Source organism: Centruroides sculpturatus, unplaced genomic scaffold (genome assembly GCF_000671375.1).
Source record: "Centruroides sculpturatus isolate CEXI.00-Female unplaced genomic scaffold, Cexi_2.0 scaffold54, whole genome shotgun sequence".
NCBI lineage: Eukaryota > Metazoa > Arthropoda > Arachnida > Scorpiones > Buthidae > Centruroides > Centruroides sculpturatus.
The window spans coordinates 845,622-857,586 of record NW_019384340.1 but is presented as its reverse complement, the minus strand read 5'-3'; positions in this window follow the sequence as shown (position 1 = coordinate 857,586).

Here is an 11,965-nt window from a genome sequence, read left to right as displayed (position 1 = left end):
TTCTAACAGGAAAAGTAACTTTCGTTATCATGGAATTATAACAAAACCTGCCAATTCAATATAAATGGAAAAAAAATATTATATGGAATTCAACGAAAATGAAAATTTGCTTGATAATTCAACTACGCTTGTTGGAGAACAATAAAAACACTACACTCAACAAGCCACCAATAAAACTCAACTACCTAACCTATAACCAAAGTCTCCTTTTAATTTGTTTTTTAAAAAATTTGTTTGTATAATATAGTAAGAAATTTTCACCTGTTCAATTGAAATTTTTTATTACATTTTTGTAAAATATCAAAATTCGAATATTGTCGAAAGATATGATGATATTAATTTACAATTTAAAAAAACATGCATCACTGATTATATTAAAACATTTATATTATATTTTTATCTTATTTATATTAAATTGTTACTAATTAGGTAAATATTTTTTAATCATTAAGTTCGGTCGGATCTTATTAAAATGTTATAATTAATCCTTATTAATTTGGGTAATTAATACTTATTCATCGTCCACCAGTGGCGGAATACCGGCAGTTGATTGAGGATTCAATATCGCCAATGGATTGATCACGTGGATTTTCCAAAATTTTCTTCACATGTCTAACACCTAAATAGCTATGTTTCCCATATAAAGTTCAGAGCACACGTAGCAATATATGGCAAGCAAAGCGACTTGGGCGATCTTCCAGGAGAATGCCCGGATGCGTCCATCGTTTTGGCAGATTGCCCATAAGCTGCATTACTGTGTCAATCCATATTAAACCAATCCAACCACTTATTCGTCCTAACCATTTCTTAGTAAAATTATGTTGTTCTTGAATAACAAAGTTTAAAAAAGTAACTGCGTTTTTCTATATGTAACTCTTGCAACCCAGTGGACACGAAGACGACTTTATTTCCATACCAATTGTGGGTTCGGACAGCACTAAAACGGGGCGGACGGATGGTCAGTGACGGGACTCAATATGTCCGTCACATATCCCTTGAAAATTTTTTGGATAGATTGCTCGCTCGAATTCGATCCCAGAAAACCCAGACCGGAAGTTCGTACCGATATAAAGATAATTGGGGTCTCCAACCACTAAGCTTTCTATATATGAATTTTATCTATCTAATTCTGTTCTTGAGATTAACGGAAAGATTGACGAGCAACAGACCCACCAGTGGTCAAGCGATTCCATTCCCTGAATACAGGAAGTTTGGTCGTGGGATCGCGCCGCGCTCGGACGAGCTAGCCACGTGGAGTTTTCCGGGTTTTCTCCACGTCTGTAACTCCTGAATAGGAGCCAGTTTCCCTTAAAAGACCTCCCGGAAGGCATTATTTTCCTCTCGTAACACCATTATCCAGAGCAGGCAATGGGGAACCACTCTGGTACTAACTTCCCCAACACTCACCTTGGCGCAACACTAATCACTAATTAATCTAGTCAATTATTAAGCGACTGCTCATCTACACACAGATTTATTATTATTATTTTTTCCTTAAACTCTCTATAGAAAGGAATAAGATGCCTTCTCCGAATTCTTGATTTCCAATGTACAGTAAATCATAAAAAATCCTGACATTTCATTCGAATATTATAGAAATTCCCATAAATGAGTTCTTTTTATCGGAAACAAAGTCGAGCTCAGCCACTACCAAATTATTTCATAAAATTTCATTAAAAGCTTTCACCGAAATAGACACACCGTTAGGAAATTTAAATTTTCTGGGGAAAGTATAGCGATCCGGCAAAAAATGACCCCACCCCGCAGATTTTTACATTATTGTACTCAGTTCAAAAGGCTAAAGGTCGAGGAATGGGGAAGATAATTGGGGTCGTGTGTATCTCCAGTAGGGCCGGGTTTAATGACGTTTTTACTGGTTATTAGTATTTAAAATTAAAAACAATACTTAAGCTACGTAATATTTCTAGAAAATTTTAATTAAAATTCTTCTTGGAGAAGTTTAACATAAAATAATCATTTCTAGGAATGTGTTGGTTCAATCTTGATTGTCTGATTTTCTGAAACTCATTTCACAGTTATTTTCTTGAAGATAGTCACATAGCAACCAGGATTATGTAGTTCGTATACGACTCTTTGGAGAGACAGAATTAAGTAATTAGACGTCATGTCGCAACACTAGAGAAAAGTCTTATTATTAACGATTACTTTCCTCGAGACGTTGGAAAACATGGATAATAGGCATAACTTAATAGTGGCCAATTAACAAATGCAATACAAACAATACGTAGATCACACGAAAGTGTAATTTGATTAAATAAAATGATGAAATTAGATGGAATATTGCTAAGTAGCGCTATAAACTTTAGAATATTTTAAGAATAGAAATAAATTTCGAACGTTTAGCAATTCAAAAGTTTTAACAATGGAAGAGTGAGAGAGAAATTAAGAAAATTAAAGTCGAAGTTAGTAAAATTTATTGTTAATAATGGAAAAAAATAATGCCACTACATAATCAACAGAAAGAAATTAATACTAGGCTTTATGATGTAAAGAATTTAGTAACTGTTAAGCGGACAGACAACCTGTAATATGAACGTATAAGTGAAAGCAAAGCCTTGAAGAAGACAATAATGCAATTAAAATTGATTATTCTCACTAATGCAGAAAAATGACAGCTAACAATACTTATTGTTTCGAGTTTCCGATAAATTAAGACTTAGATTAACGTGTAAAGATGGGAATTTGGAAAAAAAACATCGTAAAATGGGATTTTATGTCCATCAATTTCTAATAATGGGATATTGAAGAGGAAATTCCCGGCTTCAACATATGTGAACGTGTTCTAGATCGCTCTGTTTCTTCGATCGACCCATCGACTGTACGATTAAATTAAAGCAAGTTTTCGTTTTAACCATCTTTTTACTGATGTTAAGCGCTATCGATTAAAATTTTTTCTGTTAAATTCCGTATTTTTTTATACAAGTTACGGCAATTTTTTGGTCGCTTTTTCGTGGGTGTTTTTTTTACTGTTCGATTGATTCGGACTGTAATCGTCTGAAATTGGCTTCCTTCTTGTAAGACTCGCTGTTATATTTACTATGATTTGTCAAATTTCTTGGAAGGTATCAGTGTTTTTAACTTCGGTCTTTGCAGGCCTTTTGCAGTCCTCCTGCTGGACCCTGTGTACCGCGATTGCTATGTTTCGTGCGCGGCTTATGATTAACATCCTGTGTAATTTCGGTTAAATTCGATACATTTGTTAACGAGTTATCGACGGTCTTTTACTGTACTCCACGTGGCTGAGAACAAAAGGTCATTGTACTCACCCTTCTACAGTGTTGCAGTGACGATTTCCAATGAATTGGAGATCATTATGGGAACGATACCGGCCAACTTACATGGCTCAGTAACGACTAAGAACAGGAAAAAGTTAGGCAGGCGACACTAAACATGCATGTGGCTGCCAACAATTTATTCGGAATAGTTCTGGCACAATGGAACCAGAAGCCATCCGTTGCTCGCAGCTACGCCGAAGTCATTAGAATAGGTACTGTACAGGAAGGAGAAGTAGTACAACTACTATGATAACTGAAGCTTTAGCTTCTAATAAACCTGATGAGAGCTTACGTGAAATTATTCTTCAGCTTGTGTCCGGAAAAAGTCATGAACACATTGTAGGACAAAATATACCCCATCTCGTTTAGTATAGGAGTGAAAAACATTACTCCTACAACAGGTGGTAAAGTCAAAATAAAACTTAATTTGGAAAAACACTATCTTAATCTAAAACAAGCAATAGAAACCTTCCAGATGTAAATGAAAAAGTAAAGATCATCAAACCACGGAAAAGGAACCCAAGGGTTAAAAAGATATGCTGTGAGTGGGGCACGCTAATAGTAGATGATTATATACCCGTTTTAAGGTGCTACAAGTGCACTGGATAAGGTCACAAGGTAGTGGACTGCAACTTCAAGAGCAGTGCAGTCACTGCACAAGTAGACATAAGTACAGTACAAAGACTGCCCAAATCGGAACGAAGGGTTGCAGTACATTAACTGCATCAAAGCCAATAAAAATCAATCAGAAGGAAGGAAGTACAGTACGTAGCAGCACATAATGCCTTTTCTACACTGTGTCCAATACTGCAGAGCTACAAGAGGCTCATAGTATAGCAAACTCTATATGAATCATTATTCCCTTGGTTATGCTGTCCCCTCATCATGGCTACTACGACCAATACTCTACAAATTTCGTTCTTTACTCTCTAAAAATCAGTGGCGTGCCGTGACATTTGATAGTAAGGAAGCTGTGTTTCTATAAGAAGCCGACATCCAGGGGCAATTAGTCAATCGCGCCTCAGCAATGGTCTAGGGTCCATTCGTATCGCTTATTCGATAAGCCAGTAAAAACCGTAGACTTCTCTAAATGCATTTTTAATATCACAATTACATTCCGAATCGCTAGCCACGATATAAAAGCTACAATTAAAAATAAAATAATAACTTACTCGGTGAAATAAAATGTGTGGTGGACGTACCGATACATACCCGGTNTACTGCATATATTGTTTAAATGAATATTGAATTAATAATTAGATGAATCAGTATTGTAACCGATTTAGGAAATTAAATTTACAGATTAGTATTATTAAATGTTCACAAGAATTTTATAAAATTTTATTTAATCTTCCAATTTTTAATCAGTTTTTAAACAGTTTAGTTCTATTTACTTATCTTGAAACGTACACTAGTTATATATTTTTAATTAAAAATTATATTCAGGAATTGTTGACAAGTTCAGGATATATCAGGTTTCATCCTTCACCAATCAGTTCTTCCTATTATGGGCCTGATCGAAGTCACGATGGATATGATTAAAAAGGCCTCTTAATGCCCACAGGGAGTAAAGAGTAAAATATAAATTTATCTAAGTACAGTGAAACCTCACTTATGTTACCATCAGTAAATCCTGTTTGTTGGCTACGTAAATAACGCATTAGGAGGCTTCTATCTTGCCAATTTAAATAAGGTAGTCTGGAGCCACCGAGATGGAGTTTCATTTATTATAAAACGTATATACTTTTTTACTAAGGAAATTTCATGTGGCCACATAACTGAGATGGTCGTGAAATTTTCCAGATTTTCTTCACGTGCCCAACACTTAAATAGGAGCCAGTTCTGTATTTAAAATCCTTCCAGCAGGCATCCTCTCATAGCTATGAGAGGATGTCTCTTGGAACAATGCTCTCATAGTGTTCTGTTATCGTATTCCACGAAATCAAACGAAAACCAATACACTAATTTGTATAAAAGCGATACATTTAAACCGATGTATACACAAGTTTAATGTTTAAAAATCTTGTAAATCAATTTAAATTTATCGAATAATAAGAATTGTTAACACGTCACAATGAACGTTCAATAATAAAACAAATTTCTTCCATCAATTATCTGATTTAATTACCGTTTAAAACTTTCTTTTATAATAAATTAAAATTATGTTTTTCTGTGTTTTATTGCATATTAAACAATTAAGATAAATTACTATACAATTTTATGATTTTTTTCACATAAATTTATCTGTAAAATCGTGAATTCTTATCGATATATTAAGGTATATTATAAAGAGATTTTATTGATTTTATACAGTAAAAATTTTTTCATTCCCAGATATTATTCGATCACTAAAAGGTTTTCAACATGCATGACAGGATTTATATAGATGTATAAGTTAGTAAAGTCGCTACAGGCGAAAGACTTTATCAAAGCAATTTGTCAGGGACAAAATTTAATCTCTATTGTGTAAAATAAAAGAGTTTTCCTCCCTTTTTAATCAAAATTTTTCTTTACCTACATAAAATAAATTTATTTACTAATTTATNTTGTAGATTTTAAACGTTTCTCACCATAGCTGTAAAAATCTAAATATGTTAAACTTAAATGTCATTTGTTTTCTAACTAATTCGTTTTAGGACCGAGTGTCCTCGGAAATTTCCAAAATTTACAACTTGTCGGTCACTCTCATCGAACTAAAAAAAATTCTGTCTTTATTACATTAATAATACGAAGAAATCAGTCTCCACCGTACTCGGCTAGAGATGGTTCGGTTCAGCTTTTGTTTAAGTAAAATTTCGGCTCTTTCATCATGGTTTTGTTTATGTCCCCATTCCCCAATCGCTTAATTATTTAACTACTTCTCAAGTAGAAATAAGTCGAAACCGGTTACTTTGTACTTAAATACTGTATTTGTAGTCTCGGGAAAAAAGTGGAAAGACAAATTTTTATGACAAACGGTTATATAAATCGTAAATTTAAGGAAAATAAATTCTAGAGCTTTTTCTGTACCTGGTGCATCTCTCTCTTTCATTAAATTTAGTTGTAAGTGATGCTACCAAAGTAACGGCTAATTTTTTAACATTATACAAGAATTGTACACGTTTTTTTCTACATCCCCTTAAAGATGGGACATACGAAATCGTAATATCACCGGTTTAACATCAAAATCCGTGAGTAATATAAAATCAGAGAGTGGAATAAAAATATCAAATATTTTAATGGATTTTTTTAAACTCCCGTCAACTATACAGAACTATCGTAAAAATTGTTCTTCGTTTTAACTATGTAATTACATACTTTTATTACTCCTAAGAAAGATGAGGGATTTTCAACTGTACAACCTCTCACACGTTGTACAGTTGAAAAGATCACCTGGTAAACTTTTAAGTACATTTTAAATAAAATAATTGCAGATACAAGTGAGTTAATCCCTCGTCTCAGGAGTAATAAAAGTATGTTAACAATCGCTAGAGTGTATTTTAAAAAAACGTTGAATTAATAATGATAATCAGTCAACTTGCAAATTATTCAGATGACACAAATTTATCTTATCCTTAAAGACAGAGACAGTATGATAAATAGATGAGCAGCATATTCCCAATTTTAGACTTTTAAAGATCATTTTAAATTCAGAATTGTAGATAAACTTTTATTGGGTTTCAATTATAAATTGTACATAATTGTAAAAAATAAAAAAGTTTCTCTCTTTTCATTAAATTAATTAAAAGTATGAGTGTTTTTAGTCATTTGCTACATTTCCATTATTGATTTTCAGACTTGAAATTCATAGAAAAATATTCTCTAGAAATTTAAATACTGAGAAATTTTGACATATTTGTGATATAAGTGATGAAATATATCAAGTTAAATATACTGAATCTCTCAAGTAATAAGTTTTCAACTTAAAATGTCAGGTCTTTGGAACGTTGACTGACGTAGTGTCATTATTTAATTAACCCCTTCGAAACCGCTTAACCGATTTAAATCATTTTTTGAATGAAAATAGGGTCCATATCGGAGTACGTCATAACACAAATAACATTTTAAAATTCGACCTATGACCGGAGATATATAAGATCAAAGTTCACAATATTAAGTCGGAGTGGAGCGAGGTTTCTAGTCCACAAACAATAAATTTTTATGTAATTTTAATTTATTCCCAGAATATCCTGTCACGTTTAAAGATTAATTAGTTAAATAGATTGTTTAAATGTCAAATTTGGTTCGATATTATTCAAGAAATAACCCTTAAAAATAAGCTTATAAAATATTTAAATTATTTTTAATTTCATTGTATATTAAATAATCAGTAAAATGTCAAGTATATGCAATCATCTTTTGTTTACTCGCTAAATTAAATATATTCTATTAATAAGATGCACAGATTAATATTGAATAAACATCATTTTGTTAATTCTGTTGTTCTGTTTATTTTCAAAAGCGCATACTAAATAATACTGCATATATTGTTTAAATGAATATTGAATTAATAATTAGATGAATCAGTATTGTAACCGATTTAGGAAATTAAATTTACAGATTAGTATTATTAAATGTTCACAAGAATTTTATAAAATTTATACGAATTTATTATTAAATATTAAAATAAAAACTGTAGATCTAGATGTAATTTTGATGAGATAAGGAAACACAACACAATGGGATCTCCTATAATAAATTTCTATGAAAAACTGGTTCCTAATTAGATGTTAAATGATTAATAATAATCAGTTTATTTTATATAATTGCTATGTAGAATTGGCATTTAATATACAATATTTCTTTACAGTTTTAAATAGGGAAAATGTTTTAATACAATAAAATATAAATTATATACTGAAGTTCCTCCAAAAACTAATTACTCTAGAAGAACATTTGCCTTGTCAAACATAAATTGCTGTTCAATAGCAATAGAGGAAATCATTTATCCTCTCTTCAATATTGAATTTTACATCATGTTTTTAGACTAATTAGTTCTTATAAGAAACATTGTCACAATTAAGTGTTATAGTGCTATATAAATAAAGGATGATTCACTTATGTGGATCATCCTTTATTACATATAAATTTATGTTTCTTTAATTATAATATAACTCTATTGCAAAGAAACATCTATTGATAAAATGAATATATTTGTTATATTAATAGTATGCCCCATCCATTCACTTCATCCAGTCTTTTACCCTTATTATAACGCCGTCCGTGTCTACACGAGTTCAGCATTCAGGATATATTTTCCTGAACACAAAAAGAAGCACGTGTCTCTGTGTGGTTTTTCAGAGAATATATACCAATCGTTTAATATTGTCACAAATGTTTTTATATAATCTAGCTTTAATACAACTTTTAAAATTAGTTTTTAAATTGGATTGTATTGATGGCAACATAACATGGCCAATGCCAAGGGAGGATGCCAGTCGAGAGGACTTGTATTATTGTAGAGGATGGAGAGGAGAGATTCTCCTCTCCATCCTCTACAATAATATAAAAAGAATTTTAAATAATTTAAAAAATACACAGATTTTATTAAGTGTTTATAAATATTAAATTCTTAATTTATTATTTAATTAGTAATTTTTATAGATAAAGGTATAACCTCCTCTCGATTTTACCTTGTTAATTTTTAAGTGAAGTTCATTAATGTTTGCTTAGTTTTGTTTACATAATAAACTAACATTAAATAAAAAGTCATAAATACTTTTAAATTATAGCAAAATCTGTTTGATAAATAAATACATTTTGCAGTTGTCTCAATTAATTCATCGCATTTAATACGTAAACAGGTATTAAAATAATGATAATTATTCAAAGTATATATAAGAGAAAATAAATAAATAATGCATAAAGCTAATAAAAGTAGAAATTTTTCTGTAAAGAATGTAGAAAGTAAAATTTACATTGTAAAATTTAAAATTAAACTAACAAAATAGAAAAACTAGTGAAGAAAATAAAATGAAAAAAATTATTAGAAATAAATTGAATTTATATTGAATTGATCAGATTTTGAATAAAAGCTATACTGTATTTTTCAATTTAATATGGAAAAAGAATAAAATATCGAAAAATTAAATTACGGGATTCATAACTTTGATACGAAAAGAGAAAAAAAAAAGCTTGAGATAGAATGTAATATTAAAGGAAATGTCATAAAGATGCTTCAGAAAAACTATTGTTTATAGAATACAGAACATATTGAAAAGAGAGAAATATAGTCCAGATACATTGTAAGACGTAAAAATTCTACATAATATAGCATTAAAGTATTAAGTATAGCAGTCTCAAAGAGGGGGATGAGTTTATAGAGGTTATAAATTTAAGGAAATTTATTTGCATTAACTAATGAGATGTGACTAAACTTGTATGCTATTTATTACAAATAATAATTTATAATTTAAAAAATTAATTTTCAGAATAGAGGTGAGTTTTTAAAAATATTGTAAATGTCAATAACGATTAAAATTTTTGTTAAGTCCGACCCTTTTGAGATATGACACACGATCTCTCCATCTACCCACTCCCTCATCTTTTAACCATCAAAATTTAATAGTCTCAATGTCTCTTATACTCAAGCTACGATGCCAGATTTCGTTTTTTAATCTTCACTCTATTCTGAGATATTAAAACGAAATACAAGCCAACACACATACTGTACTGTACATACCCACGGAATTCCTTTAATTAAACAATAATATTTATATTCAAGATTTGGACTAGGTAGAGATTACCTGCAATCTAATAAAGGCACTTTAGGAAATTTATTAGCCTATGGGAGGTCTCAACTTCACATGTAAGAAACAGGACGATTTTTCCATTATCCTTTTAGACGAAGGTCGTATCTTGTATGCCGTAAAAATAAATAACAAGTGGCAGAAATCAAAAGTTTAGTCAGCTTTTATCTTTGTTTTTTTATTACAAAATAATGAATATTTGAAGTTTCTTTCAATGAAAACTTTTCCAAAGAAATTTTTACAAATTCTTTTACTTTAAAGACACCTCGAAAGGTTTAAAGGAAAGGTCAAGGTCTTCTGTATCCTTTTTATTCTTTATTCTGGTGAATGTATATACGCCCACCATTCTCATTTCGAAATTTTTTGACATGAAATCATCCTTCTCTATTCTTTTAGGTGTTTGAAAAGAATATATTTCTTATATTTCTTTATATATATTCTTATGTCTCTTGTGATATGGACATTTTTATCCACAGAAACTTTTATTTACTTTCATATTCTTTTGTCTGTATTTCGATATAAAAACTCGAAAACTTTTATTTGAAAATAAACATATTTTCACTTTAAGTTTTATATATTTATAATTAATTTATATTAGTTTTTTTTAAGTTTTTAGAACCTTTAAAAAGGATGCATTACCTCTTGAAGGGTTATCACACAATTGAACTCATTGTTGCCTTAATTACAACCTTAAAGTATAATGTATTAAATATAAAGAGGTTAAAGGCTAAAAAAAGACTTAAAAAGTAATACTATAATTTTAGAATAGGTATTTCACGAAGATTAAGATAAGTTAGTTTCAGACCTACGAGACACCCTGCTTATATATACAAATTAGCAGACATGTTTAACAATATAATTAAAATAAATTGTTTAATATCACTTACCTGTATAGATATAAATCGAAAAATATGTAATTTTGATTAATTCAACGTCAGTATAGTATACTTGTTATATTAAATTATTAAATATAACACTGTTTTGAACACCCGCTCTTTAATTATCATCAATGTATTGTGTTCATTCAAGCATTAACAATTATTTCCACTTAAACATATTCCTTAATTCTAATTTATAAGAGAAAGGATCGATAGTTGTTCGTATCTCTTATCATTGTAAAACATGTATCCCATTTCTGCAGTCCATAAGCATTAGAAGATTAGCTTTTCGTGGGTATAAAGTCAATAATATAATAATTACAATTATTCTTAAATGATGCTTATAAACTAAGTATATTTGATATTAATGAAGGTCCTTGTTGTATAGCTTATCAGTGAATACATTAATGACTTAAGTAACAATAAAAACAGAAGGTAAAATCAATAAATGATAGAAACGTTTTGGTTTTATCTATTAATCTTTAGCTTCTAGCAAATGATATATCAATGTCATTTTTCCCATTTATCCTAATAAAAGCTAGAAGATAACTGATCAATCACGAATACCATCATTCAAATAATAATAATGATGATCATTTACTTTGAATTAACTGAATTTTAACCATTATAAACAGAGAAAAATGCACGAAATCTCTTCATCGAAAACACTGTTTTTTTAAAGAATTATTCCCAAAAGTGCTTTATGAAAAAAGTGTTTTAAGAAAAGAATTAATAAATGCTGTGGATTTTTTATTCCGAAATTGGTTTATTCGCGATGTGATGGGATTTATAAAGAATCTCACGACTAAAGAAAGTTAATGGGATTTGATGAAAGTCAATTCTAACTTCGCCTCATAAAAGCTTTGACCGTAGTTCAATTGTTTTCTAAGAAAATAAAATTGTGATTGCTGAAGATTTGTCAGGTTAAGCTTAAAAAAGTAATTTCAAATTATAGTTTTTTTTAATCTTCTGTAACCAATTAATGTAAAGAGTTATACTGTAGTTTTCTAACTCTAAATACAATAAAAGTAAAAAAATTAAGAATATATATATATATATATAT